Source organism: Mus caroli, chromosome 16 (assembly GCF_900094665.2).
Source record: "Mus caroli chromosome 16, CAROLI_EIJ_v1.1, whole genome shotgun sequence".
Classification (NCBI taxonomy): Eukaryota; Metazoa; Chordata; class Mammalia; order Rodentia; family Muridae; genus Mus; species Mus caroli.
In genome coordinates, this window is record NC_034585.1 from 46,864,227 (window position 1) to 46,885,872 (window position 21,646).

The following is a 21,646-nucleotide window of genomic DNA, read 5'->3' on the forward strand; positions in this document are numbered from 1 at the left end:
CTCTTACTCTAGACACGTGGGCTATACATCTTCTTGAGTACATCGCCATGTAATGCCATGGTAGTCACAGAGTCGTCCTGGTAGAAGCCTCCTTCCAAGGAGCTCTTCGCTCTGCAGTCACTCTCACTCCATGTTCTTTTACCACTTGGGGCCTGGTGTGTAATTTGGAGGACATTCAAGTTCTCTGTAATTTCTCTTTACCCCACCAGAACCCATTTCTTCTCTCCCTTCCTTGGCTTATTTTTCTCCATAATAAAAATAACAATTTAACACTCTTTGCTATTTTAATCTTGTGTAAGTTTCTTGCACCCCTTATCCCACCAGAAAGTAAGCTCCTAAAGTCGTGAATTTCTATTTATAACCACTGTTACAATGCTTACCATCTAGACAACTACCCAAACACATATTAAATATTCAAAACTTTATTGGAAAGTTGACCACTATGGCTATTTAGTTATTCCATCATTTCCTCCTTGTTCTGGATTTTTACTAATCATTAGAGTCTTGACCCATGTTCGAACTCAATATACATAGTAGCTTACTTATTATTTACTCAAGAAATTAACCTCTGCAGGTTCTGAACTAAGTCAATTTCTTATTTCACGCTCTCATTGCATAGAAGAAGCCTGATGGGTGATCCTTTGTTTCAAGTCTACATTTCTACTCCAGCCAAATCAGTAGATAGTCACTCTATTTTTGCTTGCCTCTCTATTCCTAAACTTAGTACAATGCTTGGGATGTAAAACACACTTAACAAGTCAATGTGCAAATGAATGAATGATTCAAATGGGTTTCTAATTTGTTTTGTCTATAGCGAAACTAATTTTGTGCATCACTCGTCCTCCCTGGCTGTGTGCTATGATTGCTGCTTTGTTAAAATCGACAAGATCTGGCTCTGGGTGTGCTAGCTCCTCTCTCACACAGCCCTAGATGATGATTCAGAGCTAAGAGGTACTAGGTCTTCACCAGTGTATGTTGAACATACTCAGTAGTGTATATTCAGAGTAAAGATTAAAAGAGCAATCAGTTGTAAGTGAACAACCCATTTTAATATGGCTCAGCTCTGTGAACATATCTAATTAATATTACACACTAAAATTATACCATTAGGGGGATCTGAAAGGTCAGTCTAGCCTGGGAAAGAATGACGTGTCGACAGAAGCACTTTATGGGGATGGTTTGATGAGACGGAACAACTGTTGTGTAACTAAAAGGAAGGAAGGGCCATTTATTGGGAGCCTGGAATGTGTTAGACCTGACTGAAGATGTTTTGAATTTAGGATTCCATTTGAACCACAAATATGGTTGAGGAAGGAAGCTATTCACAAATGCTGGTGTGCAAGTATATGAAATTAGCATCCTATAGCCCTGTCTGCATCATTTTAGCTGGGTAAGCTTGAGCAGGTCAGTTAATACTCGAGCCTCTGTTCCTGGATACCAGCTGCTGGCATGAAGATCAAATAAAATAACAAAGATGAGGATATCCTTTGAAAATACAGCAAACAAGTGTGCGAGAAGGAGAGAGGGATCAAAGTGGCAATCCATCCCTTTGGGCATCAGTATTCATCTCGTCTTCCCTGGTGAAAGGGTAGACCTGGGACAAGGTCGAATTGAGTCAACGTATTATCCATTCCCTTACGGCAATTTTTACCCAACAAATATATTAAACACCTGTAATGTTCCAGACTCCATAAGGCTGTAGAAAATGAAATGAACTAAATGCAATCCCACCTCATAGAGTTCACACTTGAGAAGAGGAAGCATATGGGCATAAAATAAATTTAAAATTCAAAGGCGAATACTCAGAATATTACAAGTAGCATTTAGAAGCCAGTGACTAGGAAATCACAGCCAATAATCCATTTAAAAATACTCGTTGAATGCCCTGTATAAGCCAGGCATTATCCTAGAACCCAAAGAGAAGGTCGAGAACAGGGAAGACATGGGGCTTGTACTGTAATGTGTGAGAACAAACTAAATTGCAATGGTAGATCATTGCTATGCTTTAAACAAATAAAAGCTAGTCTGAGGAGGTAGCTCATGCTGTAAAGGCACTTGTCCCCAAACCTGGACAATTGAATTCAATCCCTGGTATTCACATAGTGGAAAGAGAAAACGAACTCCCACACATTGCTCTTGGACCTACACATTTGTACTAACACACACATACACACACACACACACACACACACACACACACACACCACACACACACACACACAGTCACAGTCAGAAAATAAGTCTCCGTGAACAGGCTTAACCATCACGGTTATTTAGTTGTGTTAACACACACACACACACACACACACACACACACACACACACANACACACACACACACACACACACACACACACACACACTACACACACACACACACACAGTCAGTCAGTCAGTCAGTCAATCCATCTACATAAAATAAAGCATTGTGAGATAAAACAAAACAACGTGGTTAAGTTTTGGAGAGGCAGAAGGGCCCTGCTCTATGAGCTCAGAGCAGAAAGATATGAGGCGCTTTTGAGATTGTCTGATATCCAAGGTCATTTACAGAGAGGGAAAAACCAGGGTTGGAACTGGAGAAAGGAGGAGCTGGAAGGTTCGAGCCCCATGGAGAAATGATGAAAATGTGCTGTGGTGGAGCCAGACTCCAGCACTGTCTGAGATGCAGCAGGGTAGGCAGCAACCAGAGGGCACACGTATTCATTACTTCTCTTGTGTCTGTGACCAGATACAAAGACAACTTAAGGAAGTAGTCATCGTCGTTGATCACTGTTTGAAGGAGGGTATGGGAAAGTATGGCCCAGGGAGTGTAAGGGGGGGGGAGGTGTCTACACACCCATATATGAATATATTAATAATACTGTGTCCTTCATCAGAAAACAGAGAATGTGCATGCTCATTATTTAAATTACGTGTATGGGAGTGTCTGTGTGTGCGTATGTATTCATTAGACTTAAGTGCCAGTGGCATCAGAGTTACAGGAGATTGTTAGGTCCCACAGCATGGCTGCTGAGAATTGCCCTGCTTTCTCTGCAAGAACAGGAAGCCCTCTTAACTGCCCAGCCATTTCTTCAGCCTCCCTTGATTATTCAGCCAGAGACCCCAACCCATGGAATGATGCCACCTGCCTTCATGACACATCTCAGCTCCTCGGTTAAACCTCTCTGGAAGCAGACACATCCAAGGGACACACAACTCCCAGGTCATTCCAAGCCCAGTCAAAATGACCCTGAAGATAAACCCCAGCAGACTACATTCTGGCTATGCGAAAGAACATCATCTAACCAAGGCCCAGGGAGAAGCCAAGGGAGGCTTTAAAAAGGAAGACAGGATTGCCAGGCGGTGGTGGCACACGCCTTTAATCCCAGCACTTGGGAGGCAGAGGCAGGAGGATTTCTGAGTTCCAGGCCAGCCTGGTCTGCAGAGTGAGTTCCAGGACAGCCAGGGCTACACAGAGAAACCCTGTCTCGGAAAAAAGAAAAGGAATATCTGATTTGCATTTTAAAAGACCAATCTGGTTGCTACAGTGGCAAGTGAAGCCCCTCTTTTGGGAAAGGTGGCAATAGAAACTGCCGACAAGATATTTTGGGTATCCAGGTGAAAGCTGATGAATGGTGGCTTGTCCCCGAGAGGAGCTGCAAAGATGGCGAGGAAGCGACAGATGCGGAGTGTTTTGGAGGTGAGCCAACAAGAATTGGAAGGGGATAGAAGATACTCTTTCTAAATAAAGAATACAACAGTTCCTATCTTTAGTTCAAAAGCCTTTTATGTCAAATGATATAGCAGCTAATAGATCCACTCTAAAAATATATTTAATGTACATTTATGCTAATATTAAAGTTCTTTAGGCCTTTAAAGTTTTTCTATCATAAAAATAGTACATGCTTATGAAAGAAAAATTCCAGATACAGAAAAACAAAAGTTAGAATATTATATATATATATATATATATATATATATATATATATGATACAAGTTTTTTTTCTGAAAAATTATGGTTTGATCTTGCATTATGAGGGTGCTAAATCAAGTTCCTTTCTCTTTCTCTGTCCCTGTCCCTCCTCTCCCTCTGTTTGTGTGTGTCTCTCTGTCTGTCTCTCCTTCTCTCTCTCTCTCTNTCTCTCTCTCTCTCTCTCTCTCTCTCTCTCTCTCTCCCCTGTTCTGTATGTTTTTTTTCTCTCTCTCTCATTTGAAAAACTGCAGTTTAACCACAGCAACACAATAGCTTCCTGTAGATCTATTTTGTATATCAGAGATACCTTCCTGGGGACAGGCTGGGGCTAAAGGAGTTCCACCTCTCCCAGACCTTAACTTAAGAACTGCACTGGCCTGCTTCACAAATCTATATCTATTCCTGTTTTGATGGGGAGGAGGGGGAGGAGGTGGAACCCCAGCTATTGACAGCAACATTTGCCTGAGCAAGGATGAATAATGAATAATTCAGGTCAGTGGGGGAGCCAGTTGGAAAACCTTTTAAAAGGGCAGTCAAGCCTGTGTTTAGAATCCAGCTGATGTGTGCCCTTGAGGAGGGCCTTTATGATAGGAGGGCCCTTGAGTTCTGTTTTTTTTAATGTATTTGCCCTAAAACCCCCCCCCCCCCCGCAAACTCACCCATGCACTAGGTTCCCTATTTGACCCTGTCAATTTAAAAATTAGGATGCGGTCGATTGCTGCACGGGATTGGCGGGAGTGAGTGGTTAGGGGACACAGCAGGGGCACGGGTCCCTAAGGTCCTGCGCAGAGAGGAGAACCAAAGGCTAGGCTGGTCTTTCAGCAGCGTCCCATCCCAGGCTGGTGAGGTAGCGCGAGCCAGTGAGCTGTAAAGTGGCAGGAACCTCCGCGCAGCATCCTCTCCCCTGCCGCGCGCAGTAATGGATCTCTGCGTCCTAAAAGAGGAAGATAATACCGGGTTTAGCTTATAAATAGATGGTTGTATGCTCTCCCTGCGAAGCATTGATTGAGACAGCCAAGCTGACTATTGATCTAATTTTAACTTACTTTTTAGCCCTCATGCTCCCGCCTTCCTGTCAGTGCTCCCGTGAGTGACCCGCATTAGCCAGTGAAACCGCTAGAGGGCGAGCCGCTTGCCTCCCGGGCTCTATAGGTCTGGCCTCTATTTATGCAGACTAAACAATGCTAGCCTTCATCGAATCTGAAAGATAGGAGTTTGATTTTCTCGCGCTGGGATGACCTCATCACTCATGAAAGTCAGAGAAAAGCAGAGAATTGGACGACTGGCAGCGGAGGGAGATAAAGCTTGCAGTTCACCTCCTCCCACTCCACCACTTCCACAGAACACCAGGCATGTGCTTCCGAACCAAACCTGGTGAAACAGTGAGGGCAGAAGGAGAATGAGAAGTCCTTGTAGTTCTGTCACTCCTGTGAAACAATCACGGTGTTAAAAGTTCATACTGCCTATGCTCTGCCTTTACTGAGATGTCAATAAATGCCAGTACGAGGCTGACCTCCAGGCAAGTGACTTAATTTAAAAATATATTATTTCAGGCCAGCCTAGGCTAGAAACTGAGACCCTGTCTCAAAACAGCCAAAACAAACAAAACACTATAGATGTGTGTGTATTCATTATTTCTAAACATAATTCATATTGTCAAGGTTTAATGAATACCAGCAATTTCATACTAGTGGTTTATATAGCTCAAATATTGTGGTATTAATAGAGTTGGGAATTGAAGCCCACCACTTTCTCGTTCATTACCTTTTGAATCATAGAGTATTGGATACAATGTATGGGGGTGCCAGCTATGATCAGGTTAGGCTGATCTGGATGAGGCTAGCCTATGGGCATGCCTGGAGAGGCTTTTTTCCTACTTAGGTTAAATGGAAAGACCCAGCCCTGTGTATGCAGTACTATTTTCTGGCATTTGGGTCCAAGGCTGTATTAAGTAAAGCAAGAAAAAAACCCCACCAGAAATAGAATGCATACCTCTCCAGACATTCCCCCCTCGCCCTGAGCTTCCTCAGCATTTAGACCTGCCTTTCCTGATTGAATAAAACATTATTCGTAAGAGCTAGTGGCTGCCAAGCATCTGTTTCAGGTCAGGCGTTGTGCTAGCCATTATAATTACATTCATTACCTCATTAAATCCTCAAGAAAACCTATCAGATTCTATTATTAACTCATTTTAGAGCTTAAGAAACAGGCTACAGTCTTTGCCTAAAGTGGAGTACCTAGAAAGGGACAGAATCCTTGTTGATTCTGTGAGGGATTGCCTAGATCAGGCTAGCCTGTGGGCATGCCTAGGAGGGGCTTTTTTCTTTCTTAGACTAATTGGTGTGGAAAGAACCGGCTGACCCACTGTGTGCAGTGTCTCTGGGGTTGGGTCCTGGGCTGTATTAGAGTAAAGCAAGCAAGCACAGGTGGGTTTATTTCTCTCTGCTCTAGACTGCGGATGTGCTCCAACTAGCTGCTTCAAGCTCCTGCCAGTGTGACTTCCCCCCAAAAATAATGGACTATAAGCTGGAATTGTGAGCTAAAATAGGCCCTTTCTCCCATAAGTTGATTTTTATATCGGGATATTTTATCCCAGCACTAGAAACGGAAGTAGGACAACCATCATGTTGCTAGGTAGCCGGTTAGATATTAGCAGGATGAGAGGACATTCAGGCTGGGCTACCTTCTCAGAATCAGCAACGTGGAAAAGCAAAGAACTGGAGCTTCCTCACCACATCTCTGGCCCTGGTGCGATGCCCTGAAATGCCAGGAAATGATTAATGGGTAACTGTGAAAACCTGGTTCAGGAACTCTAAACCTTATAAAGTTACTGTATAGCAGGAAACCTTCTGATAAAGAGCAAGTTGCCACATAAAAAGTCACAGAGGCACACGCCTATGATCCAGTTCTCAAGAGGAGACAGCAAGAGGACAGGAAGTTTAAGGTCATCCTCAGCTACATAACAAGTTCCAGATTGAAGCCAGACAGAATGCATGAGACCTTGTCTAAATGAATAGGAACAAGGGTCACTAATACCCGCTCCCGTCAGAGTTGATCCAAGGATCATCAAAGAACACACTCAGGAACAAAAGTAGCTTGTCATCTGGTTGTGTCAACTAAGCTTTATCAAAACACACACACACTCACTCACACATGTGTTGATCCAAACGAGCCTGTCAATCACCTGGAAAGACAAAGATGTCTCTTAGGAAAGCTGACTGTTCCAGGGGCTTTGGAACTAAGCCCTCTTAAAGTTTGTGCACTTGTCTCTTTGGTCACTGTACTATTGGCACTTCTCTGGAATAAACTGTATCATCTTCTACCCTAAACTGTGGGTCGCCTTTGAATTCTCTCCATGGACATCAATCACTAGAGAAGTCCCCGATGAGATCCTGATGGTGGTGTCAGATATATTAAGAAACATGCCTACCTGTCAAAACTCTGCATGCCTAAGCAGAAGAGTATGTGTGTGAGAAGGAAAGATGGAGACCTTGTAATTAGAGTTGCCCAGCCCAGACCCAAACCTGGGAAAACTTCAAAGAAAAAGACTGCAGCACACATTATCACTGCAGCAGCATCCGTGAAAATAGCTGGACAATGTAGAAATATTGTCATTGAGAGAGAAGAGCTTTCTCAGTTCTCTGTTCAACAAAGAGATGCTTAACCAGTGAACTGGCCAGTTTGGTGGAAAGAGGAATACTTTACTAAGTTAGAGTGTCTCATCTCCTCAGAGAACCTCATGAGGGAAAGAGGTTATAAATAAGTGGGGGGGAAACCCCTCTCACCATTATAATTTGCGATGAAAAGAAAAGGTTTGGCAGAAGGAGGCAAAAGAGGCTAGTCTGAGGCACTGACATTCAAACAGGCAGCTGTAGCATGTGTAGGAGATACCGGTCAGGCTGGGAGCTAACCTTGGGAAAGAAACAGTGTTGGGAGAATGTGATTGGATGAGAGAGGAGGCTGGACAACTCAGGGTTTCTTTATTTGTTTTTTTTTTTTAAACCAGGGTGAAATAAACATCTTCAATGCAGTAAGAAATCTTTAAAAAGATGTAGACAACAGACCAAAGTAAGTGATTCATGATTTAGGAAAGTTGCTTTTTCTGAAGCCAGGAGAACATTTAGGAAGTGGGACCTGGAGAGGCATTCAAGAAGTTAATACAGTCACTGTTCCACGTGAGGTGATGGGGACTGGACCAAGAGGCATGCAGATGGAGAAAAAGTGGGTGGACTGTCGTCAGTATCTAGTGGTGTGTCAGTGTGACTGATGGGAAGATAGGGCTCAGGTGCTCTCCGTTTCTGGCTCAAGGCATTGGGTTAATTGACATACCATATTTTAATCTAAACAGCAGAGAGAGAGAGAGAGAGAGAGAGAGAGAGAATAACTAAAACGAACCACATTCTCCTTTGAAGACAGAAGGCAGCTAACCACCCAGACACTTCAAACATAAATGTAGAATAGTTTGACACTTTCTTGATCCTTCTGTTTCATTATATCAACAGGAAAGTAAGGTGCGGACTTGCTTTGGTTAAGGAATCCTTGAGACTGTGGAGGAACCTGACGCTCTTCTAGCTATAACTCTCTGTCCTTGGGCAGAGCTCACCTTCTGCTGTACTGAGGCTGCATCCTACATTTAAGGTAAATCACAGTATTAGAGTCGGAAAGGGTGGCATTGCACCGATGACCAAACTATCACTCGGAGGGACAGAGGGACTTGCCCAGAGTCACTCAGTGAGTTGTAAATAAAGGGAGGGAAGAACCAGGCCTCTGTGTCTTGCTTCCTCTTAAGGACTAAACCATCTCTCTTAAACACAGAAGCCTTCTTCAGAAGGACAGGCTGCCAGGCTGCTATGACGTGTGGACAACTAGGGGATAATAGGGATTTTTCATCCATATCCTGAGACACACAACAAAATGGTGCTTTGCTGAATTCTTCCCTAGGTAGGTGCTGGCTCTGGACAGGGGTATTAATTTAGAGCTGCTCTTTTTTGGGATGGGACTAGTGTATGGTTTGTCACTATGACAGCCAATGAAGGAAGCATCCACTGAGATTCATTCACTTAATTAGCAGTGACATCAACAAGCAAGAACATCCCCTTCCTAGGATGTCAGTAGTAACAAAGGAGAGGGACATTAGCAGACCATCCCCGACTCACTGAGGGAAAGGATGGCAGTTGCTTTATGGAAGCTGGAAGCAGATGAATTATTAAGAATGCTTCCATTTTTATGCTTTTCAGCCTGCTTATCTGCCTTTAGCAAGCTGTTCATCAATGGGAAAACATTTCTTTAATGATGAAGATTTTTTTAGGACAGCCCCTTCTTTTCCTGGCTATCTCAGTAGCCTTGGACATGCTGGGTACTTGCCATCCCTGGATGGACACAAATGGCTCATCTTTTATTGCTGTTGTTGTGGGCTGAGTCTGAATTTAGCTCCTCGGTACTCATTAGGGGAAGAAGACAAATGAAACATCTGTGTTGGAGCAAACAGACCTTTTCCTACTGTTCAGATTAATGCGGTTTCCTCCCAGTTCCCCCCTTCAGGTTGGAGTTGTTTCCCCCTTGCTTTTCCTGCAGACACTCACACATGTACCAGCCTCCTGCTCTCCTGCTCCAGAGCAAGAGGGGCTATGGGTTATTGCAAGCTCTGATCTAATGAAGCACAACACTAACTCGTAAGTTTCCTTAAAACATATGAGGGATTTATTGTGATTTATTTTTTTGGTAATCTGATTGTGTGGTTCTTGAGCATAAGCTTTGTGCACGACAATGCTCTATTGTGCTGTCAAAAAAATTGGATATCCCCCACTTTTACCCCATCCTGGGTTTGCCTCGGAAGGCACAGTGAATGGTTGCAACCTTACGACAAGGACAAATCCATATCCACTCCAAGTGACATGAAAAATGCCATTCATAAACTTCAGAACATTATCATTTATAAATGGTTTTGGGGACAAGGTCTCACACTATGTAGTCCTGGCTGACATGAAATTCATTATGTAGACCAGGCTCGTCTTGAACTCACAGACATCCACCTGCCTCTGCCTCCCATGTGCTGGGAACAAAGACCTGCTTCCTTTGCCACACTTGGCAACAAATTGTTTTTGACAAACCCCATAACTAATTAGGACTGCATGTCATAACATTGCACTTAGGATTTACAACTGTTCTTTGTTCTTGTTTTCAAGATCGAACAGACTCCGCCACATGGGCCTCCCCACCGCTCAGGTATACTGCTTCATATTCAAAGCACAGGTTCCACTGTGAGTTGGCAGTTAATATGTGTAAGAGCAAACTAACTCAAGCCTTTAGGTGATTTAAATGGAATACAATATGCAGAAATGCTAAAAATACAGGCTGGGGAGGTGATTTTGCAGTTAAATCACTTGCCACATGAGCAGGAAGAGTCAAGTTAGAATCCCCAGGCCACCCTGAAGTGCCAGTGGGCAAAGCATCGCACCTGTACATCCAGCCTTGGAAGGCAGAGATAAGGTATCTCTGCAGGAAGGTGGCTAGCACACCAGCCACGTTCTCAACAGCCACATTGATAACTTCTGGGTTTGATTGAGTCCCCCTACCTCAATGAATTAGAGTAAAAGAGGAGTCAAGGGTGATTCCCAATATCAAATATACGTTCACAGGCACCCATGTGCCCTTGCATACCTGTAAAAACATATGTACCCATGCACACTTGTATGTAAAAGAAAATGAAAAAAAGAAATGCTAAAATAACCCAAGTTATGATGATACCATTAATAACATTAAGAAGACTACATTTATCAGTGTATGTATAACTTTGTGACTCAGTTTTCTCTGCTTTAAAATGGGGGAGGGGCAGAATTTTAAAGGATTATTAGTATCTGGAAAGCAATGTGAGTGCTGGTGGATACACTGTCGCTTCATAAAGGCTGGTCCACTATTACTACCATAACTATGTGGACATGGTCATTTTCATGGCTAAACCAAGATTAAGCTTCAGTCTTGTTAGTAATGACAATTTTATTATCTCCAAATTCATCTTAATGTAATGATCATTCCTTTAGCTCATGGCTAAGCTGGAATAGAGGTATGAATAAATGGAAAATTATCCTTTAAAGACTGTTGATTTCTAGCTGATGTGTAAATTGGTACACACCTTGTAAATGGTGTTAAAAACCTAAAACACAAGTACCCTCTGCCCCAGTGATTTCCTACCTGTGAATTTATTTTATGAGAACATTCAGGATGGTGTGAAGAGACATATGTGGAAGATTTTTCATCAAATTTATTTATAATATGGGATAAAGAGACTTAATGTTTGGCAATGAACTACTAGTTATGTAAAATATAGACATTCCTGTGATGGAATATTGCACAGACATTAAATATTGTGCTATAGAAAAATATATCTTGATGGACAAATGTATACAGTACTCAGCCCAGTAAAAAATCCACCACAAAATACAGTAAGGGCATAAATAAAGCAGTTGGGGTGTGATACATCAATGCAAAAACTTTAAGTGTGTGTGTGTGTGTGTGTGTGTGTGTGTGTGTGTGTGTGTGTGTGTGTGTGTGTGTGTGTGTGTGTGTGTGTGTGTGTGTGTGTGTGTGTGTGTGTGTGTAGGAGCTCACAGAGGCCAGAAGTGAGCATCAGATTCCCTAGAGCTGGGCACACCGGTAGCTGTGAGAAGGCGGGTGTAGGGAATAGAACTCAGGTCCTCTAGAAGAGCAGTTAGTGCTCTTAACTGCTGAACCATCTCTGCAGCCCCCATCCATGCAAACATTTTTAAATGAAACTTACTATACTCTCAAAACTTCTTTGAACCTAATCTACTCCGAGCATGCATCTTAAATCAACCATATTTCTAAGTCATAGTCTGGTCCAGTGATTCTTTTGGTAATTCAATGTTGGTTATTAAAGTTTCCATCTCTCTGCTGAACGTTCTGTCAAAATACACAGTTATTACATTTGTCACAGTTCATAGTTCCACGCTTTCCCACACCAACACTGTCTATGCACCTTGGCTCATTCTCGCTGTAACAAGGAGGAGTGTGAATCTTCCCTATCAGAGAAAATGACTGGTGGGGAGCAGGCCTTCTCTTCTTCCATGCCACCTTTATGGTTTCTGTTGCTGGTCAACTGTACAGCTGTGTGCGTGGGTGCGTGGGTGCGTGGGTGTGGGTGTGTGAGTGCATGCTCGTGTGTGTGTCTGTCTATCTGTCTGTGTGTCTGTGATTTCCAGAGCCTAGCCTGGCTTCACAAGACAGTTCCCACTGAGCACATTTTTCCTGTAGAGGAACATCTGTGCATCTTGGTGGCACCCTCCTTGGATGCTGTATTCCACTCCTGTGCCCTGTTAGTCATAGAAAACCAAGGCAAGTATATCTGTCCCCTGGTCTCCTCCTCAGGCATGCTGTAGGATCACTTTGAACTCCGCTGGCATAAATGATTACACCAAAACTTTTGTCTTCTTAAATAACCTGAGGCGGCATCTATGGAACAGAGCAGAGACACTTGTCAAGGAGCCAGAAGGCAAGGGAGGAAATGGGATAGGATGGAGTGGGATGGTATGAGACAGATGGTGTGGAGGAAAGGCTATGGAGTAGAGGAAAACAAGTTGGTCATTCTTGAGGCATCTCAAAAAGCCAACTTTAGAACCCTTAAGGACTCCTTCCTGTAAGAAGAATCAATTTCACTAAAATGCATTTACATAATATAAAATACACCATTATAAATATTTCATTTGATGGTAGTAATACATTCATTTAGTGATATAGTCATCACACTCCAGAACATGCTTCCTTGGACCAAAGTGTGCCCTCTGGCCCCTCTGATGTAAATAGCTTCTCCCCATAGTAGCTGAGTGGGGCACTGCTGCTCCGCCTTCTGTCCCATAAAATGCAGTGGGTGTTTGCTAACATTTCCTTTAAGTGCTGTGATGAAGTGTGTGCTGTCTTCTGTCTGGCTAAGCATGTCCTGAGATTCATTCACAGGGTTGCCCTTTATTTCCTCCCATTAGTAAGCAGCACTGTGTTGTGTGAGCATGCCCCACTTCCACAGGTCCTTGTCCGGGTGTATATTGATGGACACATGCATTGTCTTTTTATCTTTAGGAGGGTTAGTTATTAAAAAGAAATCTTCCATAAACATTCATGTACACTCCCTTATGTGAAAGTATGTTCTGCTGTCTTCTTGAATAAATATGTAGGAATAGAATATCGGGGTCCTATGATATTATACATAGGATTTCATGAAATGACTGAGTTATTTATCACCATGAAATTCTACTGGTTTCCGTGTTCACAGGAAGGTATAAAATCCCAGCCATACATCCTCACTATCCGTCTATGTTGCTAGTGTTTCTAGGGAGTTTGGAGTATCCTGTGATAGTTTTACCTTGCATTTTCCTGAGGACTAATGATGTCAACCTCTTTTCATATGTTTATTAGGTTCTCTAGACATAATTTTGATTAATAAACCAGTCGAGACTGCAAAGAGTTCATATATACTATATATGTTTCCAATTTATCAGAGCTAATAAGCTGATGTTGATGTGTTATTAAGTAAAGTTCGTGCTACATTCTAATTTTCATTTTTTAAACATAATAATATTCCCTACTCTGCATCCTCCAGGGCCTCATCTGCAGTATCACAATAAATATACTTACTACATTTCTTTTAAGTCCCTTAGACTGCATTGAGCTACTCACAGTCTACTTTCTTCTGATGGCTTCAGACTTGAGAAACACTCAGCAGACATTTTATAGTCTAGCTCACTAGAGGTCAGCTGATGTCTTTCATGTGGCTGGTCTGGGATTGGTGGCTTTGGGAAGGAAGAGCTTAATAGTGAAAGGCTATCCCTGTCACTCGCGTCTAGGGCACATGCTGCCATCAGGACTTCTTACTGTGGCTGTTAACCTTGATTTCATGGATATGTTGGCAAAGTCTCTCCACTCAAAAATCACTCTTGTTTTCTCATTTCTCATCCCGCACTCTTTGGAAGAAAACTACTACCATGGGCACACCTAAAGGATGAGGATTCTCAAGACAAACTAGCCAAATAAATTACTTTAAATACTCATGTATGCTAGATTGGTCTATTCGTCCCATTTATTTATTTAATAATTTCTTGAGATCATTTTGAACAGTAAATACTGATCATTTTGTAGTTTGAAGTATAAAACAATACTTCATTATATATTTTGTTCCTTAATTTCGTTTATCTCTCACTACTGTGAGTTCTTTCTGGTTAGCTTCTGTGTTCATCTAACATATGCTCAACGCTGTGTGTGTGTGTGTGTGTGTGTGTGTGTGTGTGTGTACACGTGTACTTTATTACATATAGAAGATGAGTCAGGCTCAAGTACAATAATCTTCACCCCACCTCTAAAACAAGCTGTTTCTATGAGGAGTCTCAGTCCCAGTTCTTTTCATGGGATAACATTAGAAAAACCCAAAATGTAGGCTCTGGATGTCCATGGTGTGCCCAAGCATTCTGTTACCTGTTTTTAAAATAAGTCATTTGTCTCCCCATAGTGATTTATAAGAAGTGTTTTACTTTATTTCTACTTTTAGACACATGTTCTCTAAAAACTATGTAAGAGTGGAGATTTGCTCCTCCTGCTTGGGTAGAGCTAATCAGAGCATTCAATACAGAAGACTTGTACTGGCCATTGCATCCCTTGGCTTCCTGATGCTCGCACTGTTTCTTTGGTGGAAAGCTCTGCCTCTATTCCCACTGCTCTTGAAGGAGAAAAGTAGCTCCCAGCCACTTGCTGTTTCTCCACAGATGAGCAACAGCGTGGGAAGAATGGCTTGGAGAGATGCTTAGGGAAATGCTGGCTTGGAAAGTGAGACCACAGAAGATGTCAGCGCATAGTAACGGCAATAAAATGTGCAATGAAGAGAGTGTGATTATTTTCCATGACATTGAAAAAAAATCCAATGTCAAGTATGGCTCCTGCTTTTAGGCTAAAAGCAAAAAAAAAAAAAAAAAAAGAGCTCATATTTGAGATAGGTGTGTAGCCACCCACAGCCTGGAGCAGGATGAATGTTGATATTAAAGCCCTGGCGCTTTTAAGTTCCTCTGATGGCTGAAATTTTAGTTGCATTTTCTTGAAATACAGCAGTAAGCCAAAATACTCATTTCCACACCAACTGATGTCTACTGTGTGCAGGCCAAGAAGTATGGGAAGAAAAAAGAGGATGAAAATGTAATCTCCTTGCTCTATAAGCTCGTGGTTTGGTACAATAAGCCTGAGATTTTTAATTATGCATCTATATTAGTGAATCTTCTCATGGCAATATACGCAATATGCATATTCTTAATGTTGATACGTGTTTCAACCATGCTTTAAATTTCACAGACACCCTCTCTGAGGGCAGAAATTGTAAGGCAGCATATAAATAGCAGTTCTAATATTTTTCTTTCTGTAATCCAGTGGATCGTCCTGGTTTCAGCTTGGGATATTGGCATGCCTAGGCTGAACTGGCAGTAAAGGAAAGTTCATGCTGCAAAAAAGTGCTTATTAAATGGAAACTAGAAGGGATCAAAATGAGACCCTCATCGCCAGTTTTGGGGGGGAGGGGGCGGGAGGTGTTGTTTTAGTTTTAAATAAGAACAGTGCGTTTAGGACTGAAATTCGGGAAAAAGTTGAGACCTTAATTCTTCCAAGGTCATTGCCACCGTTTTCCTAACCATCTTATTCCCGGGAGATTAAAGTAGCTCCAAGTTAGTCGCCAGGTTCTTACCTTACTGTTTGAGACCACAGTTTGAGAACCACTGACCAATGGCCAGGAATTACCATTCTGGTTTATATATCAGTACCTTGGTGTGGTCTGAAATTTGAGTCATCCCAAAATCTACACCCTCAATCCCAATCCCAATGCAGTGGTGTCAAGAGTTGGAGTCTTTGTGGGGCATGCAATAAGATCATAAGGCCCTATCCTCATGAATGTGGTAAGTGCACGTATAAATAGGTCTTGGGACTAGACTACCTTCCTATCATGTAGAGGACATGGCTAGAAAGCAATAACTTTGAAGCAGAGAGCCAGCCCTCACCAGTTACCAAATCTATGGCTTGGTTTTGGACTTCAACACCTCCAGATTTGTGAGCATAAATTTATAAATCATACGGTCTAGGGTGTTTTGTTACAATACTCCCAAGGGGTTAAGTCAAACTCCCTGGAATAGTGAACCAGTTGACCTGGGGTGGGCTTTGAGCACCTGTGTTTATTAAAAGCTTCCAGGAAACAGCAATCTGTGGTCAGAGTAGTTCCTTCTATATTTGTAGCTTTCCCCCATGGATATGACAGTTAGCCCTCGACTGCTTCTCAAAACCTCCAGCTAATTACAAGATAAAGTCCTGTCCTTCCCTGAATGCAAATGGCATCTGTTACTCCACAAAGAACTCTGAAAGGGTTCTGTTACCCAGTATTTCCAAAGCAACACCAAGAGAAGACAGCCTTGTCTCTCTTTCAGCTCCTGCAACTCCCACAACGAGCTAAGGATACAACATGAAGCAGGCTGTGACCTAATTCTACAGAGTAAATTGAATGAAAAATCAGCGTGAACTAGAATCAGCTAATTAACAGTATCACTTCACTATAATTATTTTGCAAACTCAGCTTTATGGGGGAAAAAATCAGATAAGATTTTTTAAAATGAGTGGATTTAGAATTTATTTCTTAAAAACTTACCATGATTGTCAGCACGCTTTCACTAAAAAGCCCTGCGCAGTACAAGCAATATGGATTTCTCTCTATGCTGTGCCTCTATTCCAAAGCATCTTCCTGAACATGCTCCCACACATGTCAATTTTTCTCTTTTACTAAGGCAAGCAAGCTTGAGACCAGACATGTCCCAGATCCGTGCTGGTTTAGATTTTAGAAAGGAAAGGTAATGTGTGAGCAGGCCCTCCCAGACCTGTGGAAGCTGGGTCTGGAGAAGATCCTCAGTCAAACTCATTAATACCCATAAGTGAACGTGTGAATACAAATGATATGCAGAGGAGCTATAAATAACTTATGTCAAACCAGTTCATTTTTGCCACCAAAAGAGTTTGGCACAAAATGATTTTTTAATGGAACTTTTTTTCCCAGGGATTTGGGGAGTTAGAAATTGCAGGAAAAGGCCTTTTCAAATGGGGTTATGCTTAAAACTAGTTTTTAACAAGAGGATTTAACTAAAAGCAGTTTTAAATCATCTATACATGAATGAAAACACCCTGTTTACCTGAAAGATAATGGTTTGCGGCAGGTCCTTCCATGATTGGACAAAATGGACATCTGCCACCATTCAGAGCCAGATAGTTCGGTGTGTACCTTTCACATACATCTTTATAGCAAATATTCTAAAAAATGCATGCATTTGATTATCTTATAGAGGACTGGTTATCCATAATGAATGAATGATAAAATGAAAACATGTAATTCGAAAATTATTTACTGTCTCCATAAGACTAAATGAACTTTAATATACAAAACATCCATTATTTTGTTATCATCACGTTTATGCATACTTAATGGTAATTGGCTAATGAGCTAAACATATTAATATTTATTTATAAAAGTGTTACTTCAAATAATAATGAATTTTTTCACATTTTCAAAAGTACATATTTTCTTTCTGAAATATGTTGGGAAATCTCTATTAAAATGTAGAGGCTATGAATTATCTAATAGGCAACATATTGTAAGTAAACCTGTCTGTGAAATGAAAATCAAATTTTCGAAAAACATAACTCCCTTTATTAAATACATTTATAATAAGTTGCTAACATCTTGTCCTTTCTTAATTTTATGCATGTATGTATGCATGTTTTTGGTGGATCCTTGGGCCACTGGTTACATGTCTTTTCTTCAGAACAAGTTCAGGCCCCAGGGATATATTTCTCTGCAGGTGTTATCCTACATGGTGCATGCACGGATGTGCAGGCCAGAGAACAACTCCTGGTATCACACTCAGACCCGCTGTATTCTCATTTGAGACCGAGTTTGTCATTAGCCTGAAACTGACCAATTAAGCTAGACTGAGCCCCAGGGAACTTCCTGTCTGCACATCCGCAGAGCTGGACCCACAAGCCCAGGACATCATGCCCAGCATTGTTATATAATAACTGGCACCTGAACTCAGGACCTTTTCCTTGCAAGGTAAGTGCTTCACCAACTTTGCTATCCCTCTAGCCCAAAGATCCACAATTTAATATGCAAATAAATAGCTAACTACCAATGTGAAGAACCAGTATCATAATTTTTGCATGTTGTGTCTAGCGCTACATATGGACAGTTTTACATATGTATACATATGTATACATAAGTACCACTAGAACTATTCAACATTGCAAAGTGCTTCTTAGCTACCATGTGCAAATACTGTGGCTGCCATGGTATTCATGAGCCCTTCTGCTTGGTAAATTAGATGGAGCACAGAGGAAAGCAGGAGAATAGAAATTCAGCCCTACTGGGAAGGATTCTTTGTTGCAAAAATCTATTGCATTTTTGCTATTTGGGAAAGAAATTGAATGGTCAATTAATTTTCATTTTCTCCTATCAATATTGTAAGACTCAGCTCCTCCCACTCTCCGTGCCCATAGCTCCTCATGGCTTTCTGATGAACTTTTGATATAGGACAAGATTTGCAGAGAAATATATCTCTAGGGTTTGAATTTGTTCTGAAGAAAAGAAAGGTTCGTGCTCAGTTAAGGGTAAGATTCAGTGTGCCAAAGACACCAATGTAACTGTCAGGACGATAAATTATTTATGGGGTTCAAAGATGTCTAATGCAAACGTGAACCAATAATTAAAATGGAGAAATTGGTGTGTATAAGACAACCCAAGGAAGCAACCGCCCATTTAGATTTTCAAAAACCTTAAGGATGGAGAATATAAATGTTTTGGTTGGGGTTTCTATTGCTGCGGTAAAATACCATGACCAAGAAGCAAGTTAGGAAGAAAGGGTTTATTCACCTTATACTTCCACATTGATGTTCATCACCAAAAAAGTCAGGACTGGAACTCAAACAGGGCAGGAACCGGGAGACAAGAGCTGATGCAGAGGCCAAGGAGGTGTGCTGCTTACTGGCTTGCTCTTCATAGCTTGCTTGGCCTATGTACTTATAGGATTCATAACCATCAGCCCAGGACTGGCACCACCCACAATAGGACCACAATGAGCCCTCTCTCCCTGATCACTAGTTGAGAAAATGCCTTACAACTGGAGTTCATGGTGGCATTTCCCCAATTGATGCTCCTTCCTCTCTTGTGACTCTTGCTTGTGCCAATTTGACACACAAAACCAACTAGTACAATCAATACATTATTCCAATACTTAGATGACATTTTGCCCTAAGTGCTTACTGTGGCTTGGTTGTGACTTGAGTTTGCTTCCCCAGCCTTGGCTGTCAGTGTACTGGTGCTAAGTGGTTCTTAGGCTCTTTGCCTAAGAGATAGAGCTATGTAGGACATCTTTAAGAACCGTATCCTCTAGGAATTGAGTTAGTTTTTGTGAAATCCCAGTTAACTCTTGAGAGAAGATCATTATGTAGAGTGAGAGGTTCCTCATCAATCTCTGCTCACATCCCAACAAGTGATTGCTCACCCATCCACAGGCCTCATCCCTGTGAAAGCATTCACTACAAGGTCTTCATCAGAGTTAAATCAAGGCCAGCGTCATGCTCTCGAATCTCCAAAACTAAATAACCTTTTTAAAAAACACTTTGTCCAGCCTCTGGTGCTTTGTTTCACCAGTGGAAAACTGACTAATATACAGTGATCAGCAAACCATAGCCACACAGTGAATTCAACCTGATGACATAGGATGCCGATTGGCTTTGTTGTTTTGGTCTTTTCATTTTGGTATGCGAGCGTAGGTGTGTGCGTGGGTGCATGCATGAATGAGTGTGTGCTCTTGTATTATGTGGGGAGGTCAGAGGACAACTTGTAATAGTCAGTTCTTCCTGTCCATCACATAATCCTAGGGATCAAACTCATGTTGTCAGACTTGGAGGCAGGTGGCGTCACAGGCCAAGCCATCTAGCCAAAGCTGTCAGGTTTACTGCAGCACAGCCACTGTTTGATTTATATGTTATCTATGCTACTCCATGCTAAAATGGCAGAGCTGAGGCTCTGTGAAGGCAGAAGTATATATTCTCTTATCCTCTGTAAAAAGAAAAAAAAAGTTGCTCTTTATCCTATCTAAAATTTTACACAAGTACCTTCATTTATAGCCTCAGGGGAGTTAGAAACCTACTGGCCAGTGTCGTCTCTACAAACAACTCTTAAAATGAAAAAACACAGCCAAGGAGGTAGCTCAGTTGCTAGTGTGCTTGTATAACACACACAAAGGCCTGGGTTCAATTCCTAGCACCATATAAAACAGGTGTGTGGTGGTGGACACCTGTAATCCAAGCACTCGGGATACGGAGGCAGGAGAACCAGAAGTTCAAGGCCCTCCTTGGGTATGTAGAGTGTTTGAGGGCATGAATGATGAAACAAACAAATAGATACAGTCATGTAGATATTTAGTAATCCAGTGGGGAGTAATAGTTCGGTGGTAGAACACAAGGCAAAGTGTGAGGTCATGAATTCAATTTGCAGCACTGGGGAAAAAATGAAATAACTCTTTCTCTCTAATCCCCTTGGCTTAATCTCTCCCTTATCTGGGATTAAAATTTACAATTCCCGCATATGCTTAGTTGCTAAACAGGCTCACAGCTCAGGAATGCATATGCAAAAGTCTAAACTGTTGATCACGTGCTATTAGGAAATTCTGGGGCATTCCAACTGTTCTCCCTAACCAAGATCCTTAGACGCTACAGCAAAAGTGTTTCCAGTACTTCGTTCCTCCTTAGAATGGGGAACAAAATACCCATGGAGGGAGTTACAGGGACAGAGTTTGGAGCTGAGACAAAAAGGACCATCCAGAGACAGCCCCACCCAGAATCCATCCCATAAACAGCCACCAAACCCAGACACTATTGCATATGCCAGCAAGATTTTGCTGACAAGACCCTGACATAGCTGTCTCTTGTGAGGCTATGCCAGTGCCTGGCAAATACAGAAGTGGATGCTCATAGTCATCTATTGGATGGAACACGGGACCCCCAATGGAGGAGCTAGAGAAAGTAACCAAGGAGTTAAAGGGGTCTGCAACCCTATAGGAGGAACAGCAGTATGAACTAACCAGTACCTCCAGAGCTGAGTCTCTAGTTGCATAGGTAGCAAAGGATGGCCTAGTTGGCCATCTTTAGGAGGAGAAGCCCTTGGTCTTGTGAAGATTATATGTCCCAGTACAGGGGAAGGCCAGAGCCAGGAAGCAGGAGTGGGTGGGTTGGGGAGCAGGGCGGGGAGAGGGTATAGGGGGGCATAGGGGAATAGCATTTGAAATGTAAATGAAGAAAATATCTAATAATTTTTAAAAAAAGAAAAGAAAAAGAATGAATCAATACATAAAAATCATTTTTAAAAAAAAGTGCTAACAGATTCCTCGGGAGGTTTTGATCAGTTTTACTGTCCTAACCCCATAAATTCTGAACACTGTTGATCTTCAGAAATGCCCGGGCACACCGAGTGTCAAGGACACTGTAGGTATATCGAAGGCTTTCAATAAAATACAAATCGGGCTTTAATGAAGTGTAGCCTTCACAAAGCCATGGAACAATCAGAACAATTTGTTCTTTCTGCTTGACCTAGGAGAGCTTTCATTTCCTTATCTTCTA

The 21,646-nt window shown here is 41.9% G+C and overlaps 1 long non-coding RNA gene across 1 annotated transcript in view; it reads right to left on the minus strand.

The window, feature by feature from the left end:
- The window catches only part of LOC110311203, a 52,944-nt gene that overhangs the window by 21,598 nt on the left and 9,700 nt on the right, over positions 1-21,646 (minus strand). Inside the window, exon 2 of the long non-coding RNA XR_002379940.1 lies at positions 4,612-4,886. This is a non-coding gene — a long non-coding RNA (uncharacterized LOC110311203). The remainder of the gene's footprint in view (positions 1-4,611; positions 4,887-21,646) is intronic.